The sequence below is a fragment of the Cupressus sempervirens genome, chromosome 10, assembly GCF_028749045.1.
Source record: "Cupressus sempervirens isolate cs-2001-9-10 chromosome 10, ASM2874904v1, whole genome shotgun sequence".
NCBI lineage: Eukaryota > Viridiplantae > Streptophyta > Pinopsida > Cupressales > Cupressaceae > Cupressus > Cupressus sempervirens.
This window is the reverse complement of record NC_143127.1, coordinates 602,858,292-602,880,631: the sequence shown is the minus strand read 5'-3', so window position 1 is coordinate 602,880,631 and position 22,340 is coordinate 602,858,292. Positions and strand designations below refer to the sequence as shown.

General features: G+C 34.2%; 1 protein-coding gene across 1 annotated transcript in view; it reads right to left on the bottom strand.

The window, feature by feature from the left end:
- The window catches only part of LOC149535299 (uncharacterized), a 54,476-nt gene that overhangs the window by 24,818 nt on the left and 7,318 nt on the right, over positions 1–22,340 (bottom strand). The gene's annotated exons all lie outside the window — the stretch shown is intronic.

Here is a 22,340-nt window from a genome sequence, read left to right as displayed (position 1 = left end):
GTAACCATGGGTTAAGAGCAAGATACACCATAGTTACAAAATCCAACCAGATATGTATTTTTTTGAACTAGACAGATTTTCTGATTTGGTCCAGACTTTTCCATTCTATGGAAATTTTATCATTTTTAAGAACTCTGGTTTCCCAGATATTTTTGGCCTCTCGTATGAACTGAATTTTCCAATCCTTTTAAACATAAAATTCAGATAAACAAAATATTATACAGAGTAAGAGAAAACCTTAATCAAAGAAGGCAAAAAAAAGGCAGGAATAAAAAATTTGAAGATCTCTTGATGAAGAATGTTTATCCAACTAATCAGAGTAATTTTGACAGTGAGCAGAGCATTTAATGAAGACATGGCAGTGTTACCTTTACTCAGGAAAGCATCTTCTAGACCAATAGATGTGACCAATTTTGTGTCATAGACAGTTAAGCTCATGTATAGATTTAGGAATTGACTCTAGCACTATTTTTGCAAAATTTCACAGGTTTGTAAAGAAGAAATGGGCATGGTTAAAAAAGAACATTCAAGCTCATATTTGTATTTCCCCAGAAGCAATGGGCAGAGTGAACAATTTAGCACAATGAAAGATATTCTTAAACTAGTATAAATGAATCGAAACACTTAGCTAAATGTATAAATCCATGGTGAATGCATAAATCGAAAAAATTAGCTAAAGGTATGGATGGGAATGATCTTGTGTTCAAGACATTTAGCTAACAAAGTAGGAAGCCTCTATGGTTAAGCACACTTGAGATGGAGTGTACCAGCATAACCTTTCTAGAAGTCCTAGTAATTCTCTCCTATGAGCATCAACAAGATTCAATGAATTTCAAATAGCCCATTCAAGGTGATGAAAGATTGGTTCTCGCGAACCACAACTAATGACAGATTGATAGTGATGACTGACTTAATGTTAACATGCAGCTGATTCCCAATGAATGACATTCTATAAGGATTTATTATAGAAGCAAGCTAAGTTACCTGTTCGAGTTCGGGTTCAAAGAACCGGTTCGCTATAATGGCAGTTTGGGTTTGTTAGTACAAAAACATGTAAAAGTTGTTAAATAACTAAGGGGGGTGTAAATCAATTATAACCAGTTATCCTACAGACCTTAAAAACACTTCTCACCAACTCAAACTTCTTAACTTACAGATCATTAACTCGGTAACCCAATCTAACATCATAATTCTAACTGATATAAACTTTGCATCAAATTGTCAACTTAATATCCATTACAATACTAAGTATCAGAGTAATCATCCAACTTATACCAAGTTGTAGCATTAAATAGTTAACATGAGATAAACATGCAACACAATAAGCATTCACGCATTTTCACACGTAGAAACTAGCAACCCAAATATTTTCACTTTTCTGAAGTGAGCTCTGTTAGGAGCCAACCTTGTTAAAGGTTACATGCACATTGTTAATGTGACCTTGTTAGAGGATTTACACCAAAGATTATCTAGACCTTATCACTACTTGACATTTCTAAAGAGTGGCCTGCTCTAAAGGACTTGCAAAACATTAAAAAGAATGCTACCATATAGGATTTCAAAAGACTATTAGGTCCACTCGATTAAGAGATTTTTCTGCTCTAATGGTAAGAATGTAACAGTGAAATGATTTTTTAGGTTCTTTACACCTTGCTTGTTCAGATCTCTGCTTCACTCAATCACTTTCTTCTAATCCCTTTCTAGCTGATTCACACACTTCACACTTCAACTTAGCACTTCCTCTACTTGATCTTCACAATACTGCTCTACTTGGTTCACCTTGTTCTTTCGTTAACTTGATCAACTTCAATCAGCAGCATCAGCAACAATAAACATTGAGTTTCATCCCTTAAATAGAAAACTTTTGTTGTTCCTCTAGAACCTTCTAAGTTTTGTTGTTTAATCAGAACCGTTAGATTTTCATCAGGTTCGAAGTCACTAAATCTAGACACTCGGGAAATAGAATTTCACCTTGAACTTTTTGCTCCATTTCAAATTGATAAATCTTCTCCATTAGATCTTTGAATTTCTCCAGTCGTTGATCTCATAACTAACTTCATCCTTATCCTTGAAACTTCTCGAACATTCTCAATTTTCATCAAAAGTCGGCCTCAAATTAAATCTTTTCTAAACTTATTCTTCTTGTTCATACTCGGTGAACATTACATCTCGCTTTGTCAATACTAGGCTCGATTAAAACTATGTATTCTTCACCTTTTTATCAAGTGCTCAGTGACAACTATAGTAGCTCAATTAATATTGTATCCCTTCATTCACCGACCAAACTGTCTTGCTTTTACATGATCTAAAATGCTTAATCATATCATGTAAAACAATCAAAGCAACATTATAACGTTAGAGTCTAACTCATTCAAGTGCCCATTGAATACCATACACTTATCAACACTTACATCATCATTCTTTCTTCAAATCCTCTTCATCAATCAAATCATATGGCACTCAAATGAATTAGCATAATGTCTAACCAATTAAGGATTGACATCGATGACAACATGACTAATATGACTCTTTCACGTGCATCAACAACATTATTAGTTAAGGCCTAAGTCACAAGGTTCGAATTCGAATTCGAGTTTGACAATTGTAAAATTCGAATGAAGTTTGGAAAGGGTAAAAATTCAGAAAAAAATTCGAATTAAATTCGCCTTATATAATATTAATTATTTTTAAATATATGTAATATATCAAGAAAGGCGCATAAATAAGTTTTTGGGGCAAGGTCGTTCGTTGGGTTGGGGGGGGGGGGGTCACCCACAAGTGACACCCTGAGTACATTTGGCTATGTCAAAAATTTTATTTCACATTAATAGATTATTTAAATATATATCAAATGATTGATTATTTTTAAAATCTCAAGAATCAATATCTTAAAAAATTATATAATAATACTTTAAAAACTTTTAATTTATACTTTATAAATTTAATAAAACAAAAACTTCATTTAAAATGAATACATAAAATATATATGCATTATTATATTACAATGAAATAATCCTACGATTAATGAACATTATTTTATTTGTACTCAATAAATTTAATAAAACAAATAATTCATTCATAAATTACAATACATTATTACATTAAATAAATTTAACAATGACCATCAAAAATAAAATAAACAAAGACATTTACATTACAATGAAATAAATTATAAAATAAATTTATCGAAGACATTATTACATTAAATAAATTTAACAATGACCATCAAAAATAAAATAAACAAGACATTTACATTACAATTAAATAAATTTATCAAAGACATTACAATGAAATGAAATAAACTTTAAAAAGACATTTGATGAAAGGCGCTAGAGACGGCAAAGGAAAAAAGCGAAAATTTGCAGACGAGAGTTTTCAGGAGCTGAAATTTTGCCCGTGCATCTCTATCAATTTTTTTAAAAGAAATTATTAAACTTACAATGAGCTAAATAAATACGCTAGATTTCAGTGGGTATTGCTGCCTTGGTTCCTATGTTGCTAGTTCATCTGCCATTACTTCTTTTAATTGGGACTTAATCTTAGCGGCTCTGCAATCCACTCTCCTATATGTTGAGGCAGGCGACATGCTATTGCACTTCTCTTAGGTGCAAAATGTGCAAAATATACAAAATAGATTTCTTAATGAACCTTAAGAGTATATAAGAATGTGAGCCATATGCGCCAGGTAGCCACACTGGTCAAATAGAGTTGCAAGAATTTTTGCAATGGGCACATGTGAGAAATCCTTACAGACAAAAGCCGCCTCAGTATCTCTGTAGGTCTGCAAAAACCTTTGTTCGTTTTTAGCATTCCAATTTTTGCAGGCGAACACTACCGAATTTCATCGAATGTTTTAGAAAAAATTAATATTCGGCAAAATCCGAATCTCATGCTTGGGATTCGCCGAATCCTGTGACTTAGGTTGAGGCTAACAATCTCCCCCATTGACATTGATGGCAACACATAAACATATAAGATATCACATTAAATTACATCATGAAATATCAAATGCCAATCAAATCTTCAGCTCTTTGACTTCATTCAGGTTCTCTACAATAGGTTCAGCAATTCCAAAGCTTTGTCCACTTTGACAATTTCTCCCACTTAGGATATACCTCACTTTTCAATGTCTTCAATATTTCTAACTCATCTCCATTATTGCTTCTCTCCCCTTACTAGTTCATCTCCCCCTTTGGCAATAATGCCAAAGGTAACTACAAGTTCCAATAAGAAACTTATAAAACCTTGTAGTAACACCTTGTACCTTGCATGTACTTATTTCATCAACTTCATTCCAATCACTTTCACAACTTCAAGAAACAATCCCTAAAGAGTGAGCTCTTGCATCAACTCCAGAAATATATATCAGATCATCCATGAATTGATACAACAAGCATGCTTGCTTAGTGAATCTTGGACGAGGGAAGGTGACCTAACTTACCTCTCAGATACTCAAGAGCATCCTTAATGACTTTATGAATGTATCTACAATTTTCCCTTTAGACTTCACATAGTCCAGTCTTACTTGCTTCTCTTGTACTTGCTCCCTCAAGTAATGATAATTGATAGATATATGTTTGGTTTTTGCATGCATAACAAGATTCTTGGATAAGTTTATTCCACTTGTGTGATCACAATATATAGTACCAGGCTCGATAACTTCTTCTTTCATTCCTTCCAACAGTTGCTAAATTCAAACTATGTTTGAATAGTTAATAGCAGCAGTAACATGCTCAGCTTCAGCTGTAGACTGTGATATACAATTTTGCTTTTTGCTCAACCATGTAATCAGTCTTTCTCCTAAAAAGAAAGCTCCACCACTAGTGATTTTTCTGTCATCAACATTTCTAACCCAATCAACATCAGTGTACACTCTAAGTTTAGATCACCTTCTTGCTTGTACCACAATCCATTGTCTTTTGTTCCTCTCAGGTATCTAAATATCCTTTTAACTGCAGTCATTTTCGTTTCCTTAGGAGTAGAGGAAAACCTTGCAACAATACCAACTACATGTACAACATCAAGTCTACTGTGCACAACATACTATAACTTGTCAATCATTGATCTGTATTGTGCCTCATTCACTTCAGCAGCAATGTCTTCCTTAGATAATTTGCATCCAGTAACCATAGGCGTGCCAACTGGCCTTGACTCATCCATACTAAATGTCTTCAAGATCTCCTTAATGTACTTAGACTGAGTCACATATATACCACCTTTTGTTTGATAAACTTGCAAACCAGTGAAAATTTTAATCTCACCAAACATAGACATCTCAAACTCCTTACACATCTAATCAACAAATAATTTGCATAGCAAGTTATTACCACCAAATATTATATCATCTACAAATATTTCAGCAATCAGTTGCTTGTTTTCAGCTTCACTTTTCCAGTACAAGTTATTGTTCTGACTTGTTGTAACAAATCCAATCTTGATCAAACATGAATGCAACCTTTCATACCATGCTCTTGGTGCTTGCTTCAGTCCATAAAGTGCTTTGTTCAATTTGCATACTAGATGCTTCTGATTTGGTTCCACAAATCCTTCAGGTTGTTCAATGTATACCTCTTCTTCCAGTATTCCATTCAAGAATGCAAACTTAACATCTATTGATAGATTTTGAATTTCTTGTAAGTTGCATATGTCAGCAGTGTTTTGACTCCTTCCAATCTTGCTACACGTGCAAAGGTCACGCCATTATCAATTCCTTCTTCTTGGGCATAACCTTTACAAACTAATCTGGCTTTGTTCCCCACAACTTCTCCATTCACATTTAGTTTGTTCCCGAAAATCCACTTGGTCCCAATTACATTTTTGTCTGTGGGTCTCAACACTAATGTCCATGTATTGTATTTCTCAGTCTAGTTTGTTTCTTCATTCATAGCATTGATCCAATCTTCATTATCAAGTGCAACTTTCGCAGTTTTTGGCTCAAATTCAGCAATGAAACAAATATTATCCTTCAACTTACTTCTTGTCATGGCTCCAACACTCTTATCTCCAATGATTTGCTCTAGTGAGTGGTTCTTTCTCACATATTTTGTTAGGACGAGTTCAGTCCTGTGATCTCCAACATTATCATTGTTCAATTGGGGCACAGCATTCTACTGGGGTTGTTATGTTTGTGCCTTGGATAATGCAAGTTGTTGCTTGGCGTCTTTTTGTTGTTGCTCAGGTACTGTACCAAGTTCATATTCATATACATATACAAACTTGTAATCATCGGGTTCCTTTTTGCTTTCATCCTCATTCTTATCTACAAACTCATTAATTCTAACATTTACACTTTCAATCATAGCATTAGTTGTTTTATTCAAACACTTGTAAGCCTTGCTCCTAGTAGAGTAACCCAGGAATATACCTTCATCATCTTTTGAATCAAACTTCCCATTCCTTGCATCTTTATGAATATAACACCTACTTCCGAATATTTTGAAATAACTTACATTAGCTATATGATCGTACGAGAGTTCATATGGTGTCTTGCCTATTCCTTGCTTCAAGTGAACTCGGTTAAGAGTATGTACAACAGTGCTTATAGCTTCTCTCTAGAACATTTGTGCAACTCCGTTTTCAATTAGTAGTCTTGTATCACAATCAACAATCGATCTATTTCTTCTTTCTGCAATCACATTTTGTTGTGGTGTCCTCGGTGCAGATAGTTGTCTCTTAATTCCATTCTCAAAACAAGTTAGTGAATTCATCAGACATAAACTCACCACCTCTATCAAATCTCAGACATTTCAATTGTTTACTAGTTTCTTTTTCAACTCTAGTTTTATACCACTTGAACATTTGAAAAGCATCAAATTTCAACTTCAAAAACATAACTGTTGTCATTCTAGAATAATCATCAACAAACAGCGTGAAATACCTATCTCCCTAGTAACTCTCAACTCTCATTGGTCCACACCAATCAATATGAACTACCTCCAATATACCATTAGTTGAATGTGTCTTGCTTGAAAAACTAGACTTAGTCATCTCACCAAGTTGACATTGCTTGCACATAGCATTCTCAGGTTTATGCAAGTTCGGTAAGCCTCTCACTTTCTTCTTTCTACTTACTTTGACCATATTCTCAAAGTTAACATGACACAGTCTCTTATGCCACAACCATACATCTTCAGCTTTTGCAAACAAACATGTACTAATCATAGGATCTAGATAAAATAGATTACCTCTTGTTTGCTCTCCAGTACCAATCAGATGTCCATTGCCATCATAGATCTTTACAATAATGGTACTTTATCAAAAGGTGTGTAGCTTGGACATTGATTGGGAGTTTGGAAACTATTTCGAAACAGTTGTATTATTCAACTGTGCAACACTTAACGAGATTATACTTTTTGTCCTTGAACCCAATATGCATCCTAACATCCGATTTTATCATTTAGCATTAATGAACCTCTACCTTTCATAGGACATTGAACAACATTTCCAAGTTTAACAACTCCACCTTCATACTCTTCTAGCTTATTGAACTTACTAATATAGTTATGTGATGTTTGCATCTACTATCAATAATCCATGTATCACTTTTACTAACATGAGATAAGGGTCTTTTTCTTCCTTGTACCTTTCCCCATCTAAATCTTCTTTACCAACAACATATACCAATTCTACTCCTTCCTTCTCATCATCAATGTTTAACTTGGTGTGCTCTTCCTCAACAGTGTAGCTTGACTTTTTCCCTTTGTCCTTGTAGTCCTTGTTCTTTTTGTATTTGTGCTCCTTGTCATTTTTTGTCACTCATGTTCTTGTTAGGACATCTAACAGCAATGTGTCCAACTTCATTGCATTTAAAACATATCAAAGGCAATTTACCTTTGAATTTTTGTTTACCTCTCGATAGCCTCCTTGCAAGCACTGCTTCAATCTCATCTATATCTTCCTTTGAATCTGAATCACTTTCATCCATATGGCTCTTTTCTTTCTTTGAGCTTTCAGTGGTTAATGATAACTTGAAAGCATTCTCAATCTTACGCACACTATTATCAAAGTTACTTAATTCAAATGCAGTCAAACAACCAACTAAACCATCAAGAGTAAGATCATTACCAGGCATAGCTTTGATTTCCTAAATAGCACACATACTCTTATAGCATTAATAGGCAATAGTATTCTGAGAACTTTACTTACAACTTCTTCATTACTCCTCTAACAGCTTTGATAACACTCACAACTTCCTTGATTCGGTTCACGTACTGAACAATATTTTTTCTTTCTTTCATCTCACCATATTTACCTTTAGACTTTCTACTTTGGCTCTCAATACATTTTGATCTCCACCATGCACAAGTATCAAATTCTCCCACATTTCTTTAGTAGTAGCACAATCTTTGACATCATCAAACTCAACAACATTCAGTGCAAAAGCAATCTCAATCATAAGACTGGTGTGTTCTCTCTTCTAGTTTATCTCATAAATTATCATAGGAGGATTAGGAGCGGTATACTAGTTGTCCATATAATATAGAGCATTGTCTCCAATCCCAGATAGATAAAGCCTCATCCTACTTTTCCATGAGGAGAAATTCTCCTTGTTCAGCTTTGGTACCTCTCTCTTATACATCTTCCGATCTTTGGCTTAAGTCCCTTAAACATTCTTCCTTCAAGCACATTGCTCTGATACCAATTGTTAGGATAGCCAGTTATCCTACAAGCCTTAAAAACACTTTTCACCAACTCAAACTTCTTAACGTTCTCTCTTATACATCTTCGGATCTTTAGCTTAAGTCCCTTAAAAATTCTTCCTTCAAGCACATTGCTCTGATACCAATTGTTAGGATAGCCAGTTATCCTACAAACCTTAAAAACACTTTTCACCAACTCAAACTTCTTAACGTTCAAATCATTTACTCGATAACCCAATCTAACATCATAATTCTAATTGATATAAACTTTGCATCAAACTATCAACTTAATATTCCTTCCTATACCAAGTATCAGAGTAATCATCCAGCTTATACCGAGTTGCAACATTAAACAATTAACAATAAATAAAAATGCAACACAATAAGCATTCACATATTTTGACACAGATATTTGACACGGAAACCCTATAAAGGGAAAAACTAACTAGGAACTAGCAACCCAAATATTTTCACTCTTTTGAAGTGAGCTTTGTTAGGAGCTAAGTTGTAGAAGGTTACATGCACATTGTTAATGTGACCTTGTTAGAGGATTTACACCAAAGATCATCTAGACCTTATCACTCATTAACATTTCTGAAGAGTGGCCTGCTCTAAGGGCCCGTTTAGTTGCAGGAATTGCTGAATGCGGCAATCAACTATATTGGAATAAGCTCGCTTTTGGAATTCACAAATTCTTAAAATAATTCCAGGAATATCATTTAGATCTGTTTGGTTGACAAAGAAGGGGAGTTGAAAGATGCATTTTCTCTGTTTGGTTGCAAGAATTGAAATTGGAATAAGTTTTTTATTTTATTTTAATAATAGCTCTACAAAATCTTTTGCACATTCTAAAATAAATGGTAGGGAATGCTAAAACATAATACAAGAAACGCTGCAAGAGAAATTGGCAAATAGGGTTTGTTTTCAATCCTCAAGTTTGATTAAAACGTGACTAACTGAACCAATACAGAGAGCTCACAGTGATAAAAAGATTATTTTTTGAGCTCAAAAGAACTTCCAATCTTTTGATGCCAGAGTTTGTAGGACATAAAAAAAAACTTTCTTTACCCTACTTTCGGAAGAAAATAAAACAATTTTGAGGTAACTTCATCTACAAAGTTGTCTTGCAGAGTGCATGAATCAAACAAACTCTGCCTAATATATATAGAAGGCTAATATTTTTGAGATGTTATAGTAGTTATGGCCTTCTTTAACTCGCATGTATTATACATGCTGAGTAAAATGCTCTGCTACTAGTCAAGGAAATGTGGAGGAACATGGTAGCTTGCTAAGGCTCCTCCCTAGTAAGAATTTGTCAAGGTGCAATTAAAAGTTGTCGTTTTCCCAAACGCTGACTACTTTGTTACCTTTCGCGCAAATCAAGTCGGATGCAAAGGATTCAGACGCTTTCCCAAACCCTGCAGCATTTGATAGATATGCAACGTGTTGGCAAATAGCGACCATTTCATCCTTCACGTGACCATCGCTACTAAGCACAATTGCTCGACATGGATTTGTAAGTTTCGAAAACAAATAACTTGCATTTTGGTGTGATCCATCATATTCCTCCAACATTCCAATTCCTCCTCAGATTTAATGGAGATGATGGTAATGACTAGACACGACCCCACATTAAATTTGGTTTATAAAAATATTCCACCTGTTCTTATGGAAGACTACCATACAAAATTAGAACCTCCCAATTCTAATTCTATTTTTATTTTTTACAACCAAACAACGGAGATGATAATTCTAACATTTACGTTTGCCCATTCTAGCTCAATTCCTGCTACCAACCGAGGCCTAAAGGACTTGCAAAACATTCAAGAGGATACTGTAATATAGGATTTCAAAAGACTATTAGATCCACTCAGTTAAGAGATTTTTCTGCTACAATGGTAAGAAAATAATACTGAAATGATCTGTTAGGTTTTCGCACTACACCTTGCTTGATCAGATTTTTGCTTCGCTCAATCTCTTTCTTTTGATCCCTTTCTAGCTGATTCACACACTTCACACTTCAACTTAGCATTTCCTCTACTTGATCTTCACAATATTGTTATTCTCAGTTCACCTTGTTCTTTCATCAACTTGATCAACTTCGATCAGCAACATCAACATCAACATCAGCAACGATAAACATCGTGTTTCATCCCTTAAATAGAAAACTTTTGTCATTCCTCTAGAATCTTCCAGGTTTGCCGCTTAATCAAAACCGTTAGAGCTTCATCAAGTTCATATCCGTTAAATCTAGACGCTCGAGAAATAGACTTCCACCTTGAACTTTGTGTTCCATTTCAAATTGATAAATCTTCTCCATTAGATCTTCTTTGAATTTCTCCTATCGTTGATCTCATAACTAACTTCATCCTTATCCTTGAAACTTCTCGAACATTCTCAATTTTCATCAAAAGTCAGTCTCATATGAAATTTTTTCTAAACTTATTCTTGTTGTTCATGCTTGGTGAACATTACATCTCACCCGGTCAATACTAGACCTTGTTAACACTAAAATTGCTCAGTTAAGACTATGTATTCTTCACTTCTTTATCACGTGTTCGGTGACAACTATAGTAGCTCGGTTAATACTGTATCCCTTCATTCACTGACCAAACTGTCCTACTTATACATGATCTCAATACTTAATTATATCATGTAAAACAATCAAATCAACATTATATTGTCAGAGTCTAACTCATTCAAGTGCCCGTTGAATACCATACACTTCTCAACACTTACATCATCATACTTATTCAAATCCTCTTCATCAATCAAATGATATGGCACTCTACTAAATTAGCATTATGTCTAACCAATTAAGTCTAGACATCAATGACAACATAACAACTGATATGTCTCTTTCACATACATTAACAGCATTATCAGTTGGGGCTAACAAAAATTATATATACACACATGTATGCAGCATAGAAGAATGAAAATGCTTAGAATGCTACAGAGTATCATAAAAGCAACAAAAACACTATAAACTTGTAATTATTGCACCAATTCTATTATCAACACCAAAGTATTAAAATTACATCAAGTTCCAAGTATAATTGTTTTGACTTTCAACAGTAAAACTTTATACTAAGTTTCAATCATCTATAAATTATTTAAATCTACATTTTCTTCTTCTTCTTCTTCCCCACCACCAAAGGCATTAGTTGATTCACAAACCGTGCCAATGTCAATGGGATCAGTTGCACTAATAATATTCCTGCCTTCCAAGTTGTCAATCACCTATTACATTTTCAATGTAGAGAGAGCTTGTTTGTTTGTAATTAACATCCTACTTGAAAAATGTTATATAAGTAGCTTCCAACTCCCTTCACCTAATGAAGATATTGTTGAATGTTAAAAATATCTGAGCTTCAGCAAATTTTGTTTTGTAATGTTAAAGATCTTAATTCAATGTTTTTTAGTGGAACTGTACCACATTCGCACTCAGTCTGCCCTGGTTCGGCCTGGAGAAATCAGCCTGCCTGGGTTCAAACCCAAGTGGAACCCAATTGGGATCTAGGACAAGAACCAAGGACTGGTTCGAAATCCACCTGGTTCAAAGGGGCAGGGGAGAACTGGATAACTTAGGAAACATGCAATGTATGCAATGAAACACACACAGAGCTCTACAATGAAGTTGTCCGTGAGGCGCAATATTTGCTGATGGTTTTAAAAATGGAGTAGGAAGCGGGCCCAATTATGGAAAAAACTCCATTATTAAGGACACTTATAAGAAGAAAAATAGAATGAGTGACTCCTTACAAAGTTTCTGGTTAACTCTAGTGATTATCACCTAGATGCAATAAATACCTAGTAAACAATGCAAGCCCATGAGAGATGAATTCTTCTAAACCACTAATAATATAAGATGGACGATGATGAAGGAATCAATTTTAACATGCTGCTGATCATGGAACAAATGATATAACACATTGATGTTCTAATGAACAATAAACTAATAATAATGATGAGTTGGGAAGCTCTGTCGTTTATGGTCATATACCACAACAAATGAATGGTACAAGTGCCATAATACATTTTAAGGATTTGCTAATTGGTGGCAAGTTAAACAGATGAGATGATGGGGAAAAATTTATACATAAAAATGTAAAGAAATGATAGTATTAGGATGGGTGAACTCAGTAATTGTCCTAATGCTTAACTCATATGTGCATCACCTAGATGATGTCAAGTGTGCCATGCAATCTCTCGATAGATAGATTCTTCTGACAACTACTAATAAGAGACATGCCACAAAGATTCGCTCGATTTTATGACAGCATATTCCCACAAAATGATATTACCTAATGATGGACTACAAAAACACCAAATGGATAAAGGCAAATTTGTTGTTGTTGGAGTAATTAGGATTTTATCTACTTATTTGATTTATTAGGTCCTTCAATTACTTCATTTACTTAAGCTAAACTTCCGAGTGAGTGCTTTTATCCTTTAAAAGATTTGGTAAATTTTAAATCAGAATGCATAAATAAACAAAGAACTGAAACTCAAAACAACATGAACAGAAAACACAAATCCTTATCCTAGGAAAACCCTCCACTTGAGGGTGAAAAACCCAACCCACAAAAACTGATCCTTTATTGAATTCTTTAAACAAATACAATAACTCATTACTTATGATTGAACACTATGATCAGTCAATCAATAGGCTTTATTCTCTTTATAACAGATTGATCAAACTAATTATTTTAGTATCTCACAGATACATCTAAAACATAAAAAGACTTGCAAAATATATATCGATCATGAACAGATCGAACACACTAAACATTAAGCACCAAACAAATACAGACGTCTCTGCAACAATAGTCTCTACAGACCTCTTTGATAAGACTGTCCAGCTTCACTAAAACACAAATGAGATCACCGTGACTTTTTGTTTCCTATTGCTTAAAGCTATAACTTTTGCATCTAGACTCTGCTATCTGTGATTCTCGCAGCTTCAGAAAGCTGGTTCAGTGCTGTACATAGACCTCAGACCCTTTTATCTAGAATCTTCACCAGGTATCTAATATTTCAATCAGACCTCAGTTATTAAATTTGAGTACCTTTCTTGGAAAATATGCAAATCAGGTTTCTATTTTTTTGACGGTTTTGTTTTTGTATCACTTTGAACATTATCTTTATTGAACTTAAATCTCTCCATTTTTGTTTCTCTTCTGTAGATTTATTTCTGTTTCTAATGGTCACTCCTCTTCTATGTTTCCATATTATTTCTCTGTTCAATATGGAAACTTTCTCTTTCTATTTCTCTCTTCATAATGTTTTTATTTATCTCTTTTTGTTCATTATAAAAACATTCTTGTGTACACTTGTATATATAGATCATTTTGATCTTTGTTTAATAACACATTCATTATTTTACCATAATATGGTATCATAACGATTTTTTTTCAAAAAAAAAATAATTTCATTGTTGAAATTTCCTGAGTTATTTTTTGAAATAGATTTTCAAAATCCTTTGCATGGGTGTGTTCAATTTTTCTCTTCGCGGAGAGTCCTTTTTTTAATGCCATTAATCTCCAGCATCCTTGTTTGTTCCTGCAACTCACTCTTGCCTTTTGCAACCTCTCATCTATTTTGTGCATTTGTCTGTAACCCACAGCTTCGAAAACAGCCTGCATTTTTTGTTTTTCTCAGCCATTTTCCATTGCAAACATTTTTGAAGTTAATTTTTTTTTGGTCTTTTTCCACCATTTTTGCTGAGGATCTGCGGCTCTGCTGCATTCTACCCATGACTGGAGGAGTTTTTGCTCTTCATTTGATGTTTTTCTGCTTCAGTCAGAATCTCATGACCAAGGTTTTTTGTATTTTCGGATAGGATTTTGAACCTCCATTTCAAGTTGAAAATTTATTTTGTTTGCAGATTCCTTGTGGATTTTTCATAAGCTCAATTGGGTTGATCTCAATTTTTTCTAGGTTGATTATTTTTTGTGCCCCAATTTTTGAGCCAGCAGATTCAGAATTTGACATCAGATTCCTTCTATGCTTTTCGAACTCTATTTTGGGTGTCTTCATTTTTTGGGGTCTCATATCAATCTGCCTCGAAGTTTGTGTCTTTTCAGATATTTGTGTTTTGATCCAAAAAACATGTCATGGCATCTCTCACCAACCTTCTATTGGGAGGCAATCAACGATTCAACTAGAAGAACTACAACTACTAGAAGCTGAGAATGATGAAGATCTTCAACAACCGTCCCCTTGAGGCAGTTGTTTTGGGTATTGAGACTCATCCAACCACAGTCAATGCTACTCAAGAAGTTTGATGAGCATAACTATGAAGTTGTTATGCTCATTAGGCTTTTAGTTATTGATGATTAGGTGCCTCAAGTGTTGTCCAGAAAGATGGCTGCAAAGATTTGTACTACATTGAAGGATCTCTACGAGACAACAGGCAAAAGAAAAGCTTTCTTTATGAAGAACTAGCTATTCACTATTATCATGGATGAGCACATGTCCTTACAAAAACATCTTTTGAAGATTAAGGACATCAAAGATCAGCTTGAGGCCATTGGTCGTACAATGGAGGAAGAGGATATGGTACTCATTACTCTGGAAAGTCTACGACACTCCTATAAGCACTTTATTGAGATGCTCAATATTACTGCAACTAATGTTGACCTCAAATTTTCAAATTTGATCACCTAACTTCTACAGGAGGACTGTTGGAAACAAAAATTTTGTAGTGCTGCTCCATCCTTCCCTCCTTTGAACAAGCATTCACAGCCCAATCCTTTCACAAAGATAAAGGGCCCATCCAAGTCATCAACTCAAGATAGCTCCAAGAAGCAAATTCAGTGCAACTATTGCTACAAATTGGGTCATGTGATCCAAGATTGCAGGACTCGCATTGCTTCTGAACAATGGAAGCAAGGAGGGTCTAAGCCACAAGCCAATATTGTAGACCCTGCAAAGCTCACTAATCAGCCCAAGTCCTATCTTTCATGCCTTATGAGAATTCCCTTGTAGATTTTTTTGAAGTTAGATTGACCATTAAGGGAGAGTATTAGATTTCGATCTCTCTATATTTGTTTCTCTTTTGTAGATTTATTTATATTTCTAATGGTCATTCCTCTTCTATGTTTCCATATTCTTTCTCTGTTCAATATGAAAGCTTTCTCTTTTCTATTTTTCTCTTCAAAATGTTTTATTTCTCTCTTTGTTTGTTATAGAAACATTCTTGTGTATACTTGTATATATAGATCATTCACGATCTTTGTTTAAGAACATGTTATTATTTTACCATAATAATCTTGAGGGTTGAACCATATATGAGTTATAGAGGTAAATATTATGGGAGTAGTCAACATGGATATGAATGGCATCTTCATTTTTCACATAATGTTATTCAACTCTTGATTGAGAGTGCATTTAGTACATCGTATGATACCACTTTGAAATCTCATGTTGCTCCTCCATCTATAGAGACAGTGGTTGTATATTTGTTGATTATTACCCATTCCTATTAATAAGTTAATTAATCTCTTGTTAATTATTCATTGGGTCCTACCAGTGTGTCATTGCAACAAGTATCCATTTGTTTCCTTGATTGGGAGACCTATCTGACAATCATTACTCCATTGTTTACAAAGTCTCACATTTCAAATTCAGAGAATACACTTATGGGTTTATCTCTTCTCTTTGATAATAGTAATGGCACAATTGTTGCCACATATTTATCTTTGGACCTTATTCAAAGATCAGTTTCCATTGGTTACTTGTTTTCACCTTCTATAGTGATTAGCCGTGTCCCTGATTGGTTCTATCCAAAATGAAATCATTTTTGCATTTATACTTGGTTTATCTTATTCCTAAGAAGAGGAATGTAGTTTGCTGCTCTTGGATCTTCACCAACATTTTTCCTCGAGCCTTCATTTATCTGCATTGAAGCTTCTCTCTTATAGAGTGGATAGATTTCCTCTTCCTTCCTCTCCTATCGAGGGGGCATTGATTGTACTATGTGATTGATTCAGTACTTGGGGGTACATTTAGAGTCCTTTGTGCTAAATTGCATGAACCTTTTCATTTTGTTTTCTCTTTTCTCCAATGGTTTATCTCATTTCTCTATCTGTAAGAGTTGCATTGGTTTGTACATGGGTACCAAATGAGGCATTAAATGCCAAGACCCATTCATGTAATACCCCTTTACTAAATGCCCTAAAGCACAAATTCTAGGGCGAACAAGTAGAATAGAATTAGTAACATCATGTCCTCTACAAAATGTTGGGAAATCATTGAAACATAATCCATAAAAATAGATATTATTAAAAACATTAAAAGCATAGATCATTTCAACTAGGATTACAAACAAAAATTTAACCATAATAAATATTTAATTTATTAATGGAGTTCAGCCAGAGGAGAGCTAGGATAAGGGGCATGCCAAGGTGCCTTAATAAATTTTCTACCCTAGGCCCAAGAGCGCATGTCATCCATATTGGCCTCATGTGTGGACTTTGTCATACATATGAGGGGTGGACCTAGTAGAGACTCCATAGCCTCAATCCTCTACCCTAGGCCCAAGAGCAGATATCATCCCTCTTGGCCTTGTGTTACCCTTACCATCCATATGACAAAAGTGTACCTAGAGAGGATCCATGGCCAATTAAGCCTCTATTGCCCAAGAGAAAATATCATCCTTCTTGGCCTCATGTGGCCCTAGCCATCCATATGAGGGAGAATACAAAGTGAGGAATTCATAGTCATTCCCCTCTTCCATCACCACCCTATCCTCCTCCTTATGATAACAGTTCCTTATCATAATGAACAATTGAGGTAATTTTTTCCTCAAACTACAATAGGATATTTGGATCGTCCTTCCCTTCTAAACCCAAGGGCGGGGAACTACTTGCACCCCCTAGCCTCATGGGATAACTTGTCACCACAAGGTTGCTTAGAACAAGACATCATAACAATTTGTCCCTCCTTGTATTCCCCTATTATCTCTACCATGATTGATTATAACAAACACATTATGCATTCTTCAAATAAACGATGACATAGTAATATCATATTTATATATATTCATAAACATTAATCATAGATAGTGTCGTGTCCCCTATTTTGCCCCTTAGAATTTAATAATATAGAATAAAATAAGGAGTCGATTTAATAAAATAAGAGGATATGATAGGAATAAATGATATAATAATATAAGAATATATTAATATAATAATAAGATATATTCTTATATTAATGTCCCCGTTCTCTAATAAAATTTAATGATAATAATAATAATTAATTAATTAAAAGAATAATAATATATATATTATTAATAAAGATTTTGATATAAGATTATATATCAATAAACAAATATATATTGAATCATGGAGATAATAATAATAAAAAAACTTTTAAAATATTAATTGATAAATAATGACATTAAATTAGTACATCACATATAAATATAAATGATAATAATGTAATATATAAAGGTTTAAAGCATTTAAATAATATTCACAATAAAAGATGGTAATAACAAATAAACAAATTTGTGACTAATAACTAAAGGGTACGATTCAAATTTATAGTGACTTCTCACCCAAAGTTTAAGATATAAGAAAACATTCAAAATCAATGAAGGGGGGAGGTATGGTAGACAGGGTGAATAAGGGAAGATATGAAACAAAAATAAGGAACCAATCATGAGACATAATAAGCAACGACAGCCAAATTGGGAGGGATATAGTGTATCGTCACGAGGAGCAGTAAGCAGCTAGGACAAGACATCCACGTAACACAGGGAAGACGTCATACTGAGCCAGATGAACTCAGGAAATAGCAGAGATGTTCCACGTTGGAGGAAATTGCGGGAAGGAACGACAACAACCAACCACGTATGGAGGAGATGATTAATATGTCATCGAATATAACTGGAAAGGGAATACGGGCAGACCAATTCAACGCAGATAGCAGCATCTGACAAGGGAGACAACAGGTCTGAAACCATAGTGGAAAGCTAGCAAACATCTGACGTGGATGCAAGTGTTAGAAATAGTCATAATGACATAATAAGCGATTCGAGGGAGGAAGGAAAGGTCATCTACCTCGGCAAAGAATATTCACATCAGCTTCCATCGCAATTATTCTGAATCACCACGTTGATGTTATAATGGACAGAGAAGAGAACACAAACACCTGGCAACGTTGAATAAACTATCCTGTCAACAACAACGTGGATGACAAACATGCCGGCAAAGACCAAAATACATGCAGGGACACCAATTAATCGTATATTCAGGGGATGTATGCAGAGGAGGCACCGAATACTTACATCTCTCAATATATTGCACTCAGCAATCACTCAACCATGAAATGGAAAAAGGGAAAGAACTCGCAAGGATTAAGAGGTAGATATATAGCCAACATAAAGGGAAGAGAACGGTGGTGTAACCCATCCAACAATCATTGTTTAAGCTTTCAAACCATACAGTCAGCAATTCGGGTCAACATAATCCAATCAAGAGATCAATGAGAAGGATATCGATTTAAAATAAGACATCTGATGACAACAGCCAAAAGCACATGTAACTGTGATATAGCACACACTCATTTGTGCAGAATTCAAATATCTATTCACACAGTTAATATATACTTCCTGCATAGACATAGACAGACAAAATTGCTCATCAAACCTGCATAATAGATGGCACTCTGTGTTCACTTATGAGGGTTATAGAGCTGCTTTATGATGTTGCGAACAAGTTACAATCTGACTCAAGCTATTACTTGAATAGATCAAAGACATCCAACTTAAGAATATAGAGCAGACCATAGTTATGCCCATAAACAAAGCACGAGAGGCCCAAATTCTATTGAACCAGAATGAAAAGACTTGGTGACTGATTCAGTAACACGGAGGTAGCAATGAACGAGTCAAAAATAATCAAATGGAATGAATAGGACAACAATAGAAATCAGACAGATTCAATCACTACCATAGGGACATAAGTTTATATACTGATCAAATAGATCAAATGGGGGATAATATTAATAAGAGAATACCAAATATTTGACAATATTCATTTGGAAGAGATAAAGATGAGCTTTGGATTATGTTTACGTATACGAGTATAAGGATGAAGCACATCAAAGTCATAGAAAAACAATAATGAGAAAATGATCTTCGCCCAAAAATTCAATTACAACTATCAAATAGTGAAAAATATAATAAATTGTGGAAATTTGGGAATATCCCGATCGCGGGACATTACAGATAGGACCATTATTCATAAGCAAGAGACCATAAATAAGGCCCAATATGTTGCTTATTATTAGAACTTAAACTTCAAACCAAATTATAGATAATATTCTGATTCTCTATGCTTGAGTTATATCACTATAAAAACAAGTTTGATTGGTTCAATGCTATGCAATTGCCAAAAAAAATCAACGTTCAGATTTCATTGTTCATTCAATTGTTGTTGAATTGTTGATTAATTGAATGAATTCCTTTGATTTGATGATTTGATGTATCGATTAGCTATGATTAAGTAATTTAGAATAGACAATTGAAGAGTGACAATATAACATAAACAAATGCTAGTTTAATATATTGGTGGATGATGATTGAATGAATGTTGATTTGATAATGTGACGTTTGATTGCTGAATTGTATGTTTTCTTGATCCCGAGATGAAGAGATGATTGATGTGGTTTTGATGATTTTTTGCTTGATCTTGCTGATTGATTGCTTGTTTGATTTCTTGAGGGATTAAAGGCTGGTAGAAGTAGGATGGTGATTGATAATTCCTCCTTCAAACTTTGAATGAGACCTCCTATATATTTTATTGGTGAAGGGTCACCACCTTTCATAAGAATCAAGTCACCACTTTTTATTGTTGCCTTTGAGAATAACATATTATTCCACACATTGATCTCCCTTGAATGTCCTCAATTGAAAACATCTCGCCTTTATATAAACCAATGTGGGAGAAAGTCACACCTCTTCATCATGTTTTCCCTTTGCAATGGTCACAACCTTTTACAATTAACAATCTTTGAGAGAGTCACTACCCTTTAACATTTCTGCCCTTTTGTGAGGTGCAACCTTTCATAATTACCAGCTTTTGATAGAGACACGGCCCTTCATCACTGCAGTCCTTTGAAATAGTGATAGCCCTTCACAACTTTGCCTTTGACTGTGTCACTTTCTTATCTTCTTCTAATTCCTTTCTCTCTTTCATTAATTCTTTCTAGAATCACACCTTCCCTTTTCTCTTCCTCTCTACCCTTTCAAACAAAGTTCGCGTCTCTCTTATTAAAACTCATTTTTAAAAGAGTGGCAACTTTTCATTTCATGCCTTTTGATCTTTCATTAACTAAATTAAAAAAATTTGTGATATAATTTTATTTTATTCTTTTATATTTTTAATTCAAATCTTATTATTTATCCTCTTATATCTTAAATTTATCATTATTGTTTATTCTTTTATATTTTTAATTTAAACCTTATTATTTATCCTCTTATATCTTAAATTTATCGTTATTGTTTATTATTATATCGTATTTCAAAAGGGGGACATTTCAGTTCATCATTAGCTCTTTAGCTTATCCCTGAGTCAATCTTAAGCGGGGTGTAGAAGTAATTAGGACATTATCTAACTATTTAATTAATTGAGTCTTCAATTACTTTATTCACAAAAGCTACACTTAAAAGAGCTTTGATCTTTTATCAGATTGATCTATGTCAAAGTAACGAGAATCAGAATTGGATCAGAATCGGCAAGGCCAAATCGAATCGCGAATCGGCCATGAATTGGAATCGAATCGGCCACGAATCAGTAAATTTAAAAAACCCTTGAAATTTAGTAACTTATTTCATAAACCATTTATCACTGATTCAATTCACCATTTCACAAAAAATTGTTTGGCTTGAATCGAATCACATGAATCGTCTGATTCTCATTACTATGATCTTTGTCTCATTCATTGCAATGTAGACACTCACCAAGCTCTCTTTAATCTTTCTCTAGGGTTTCGATTTAGGGTTTTATCATTATGTTTTTATCAAAATACATTATATTCATTAAAAGTTATCCAACTCATTTACAAGTTAATCTCAACATTGGATTCTTTTGGATCAATCTCTCTCAAGATTGTGTAAGATAAAAAAAATGTATTAATGTCCACTAAATGAGCACACAAAGGGTCAAAGGGTCTACCAAGAACAAAACAGGGGACCAGCTCACATAGGGGGCACCATGTTGAAAGTTATAACATCAAGAGCTATCTTTCCTTCCTAAATTTGAAATATTTAAATAATCTATCTTTTATCGAAGACAACAAAGGGTGCTCACTTTGAAGGGGCCAAATATTCAAGAGTCAAGGCAATGAAAGATCAAGACAGTGAAGGGGTCTTTACAATGTAATGACGAGATAATGAAGGGTCAAGGCAATTTTATATATTCTTCAAGAGGAATTTGTATGCCATATAGATTGGTATCTTGTGTTTCTAAATATCACTTCATTTTGAGCCGTGTGTTCCGGCATCTTGTATTTCAGACTTTTACTTATTCGTCAATATAGAGATTTTTTTGTGTCGTTGGGTTTTTCTCCCTCAAGCAGGAGGGTTTTCCCAAGATAAATTGTTCTCACTTAGTGTTCAATATCTTATTTTTATTTTTTATCTTTATCTGTTCAAAATATTATCATGGTATCAGAGCAGATCAGATAACA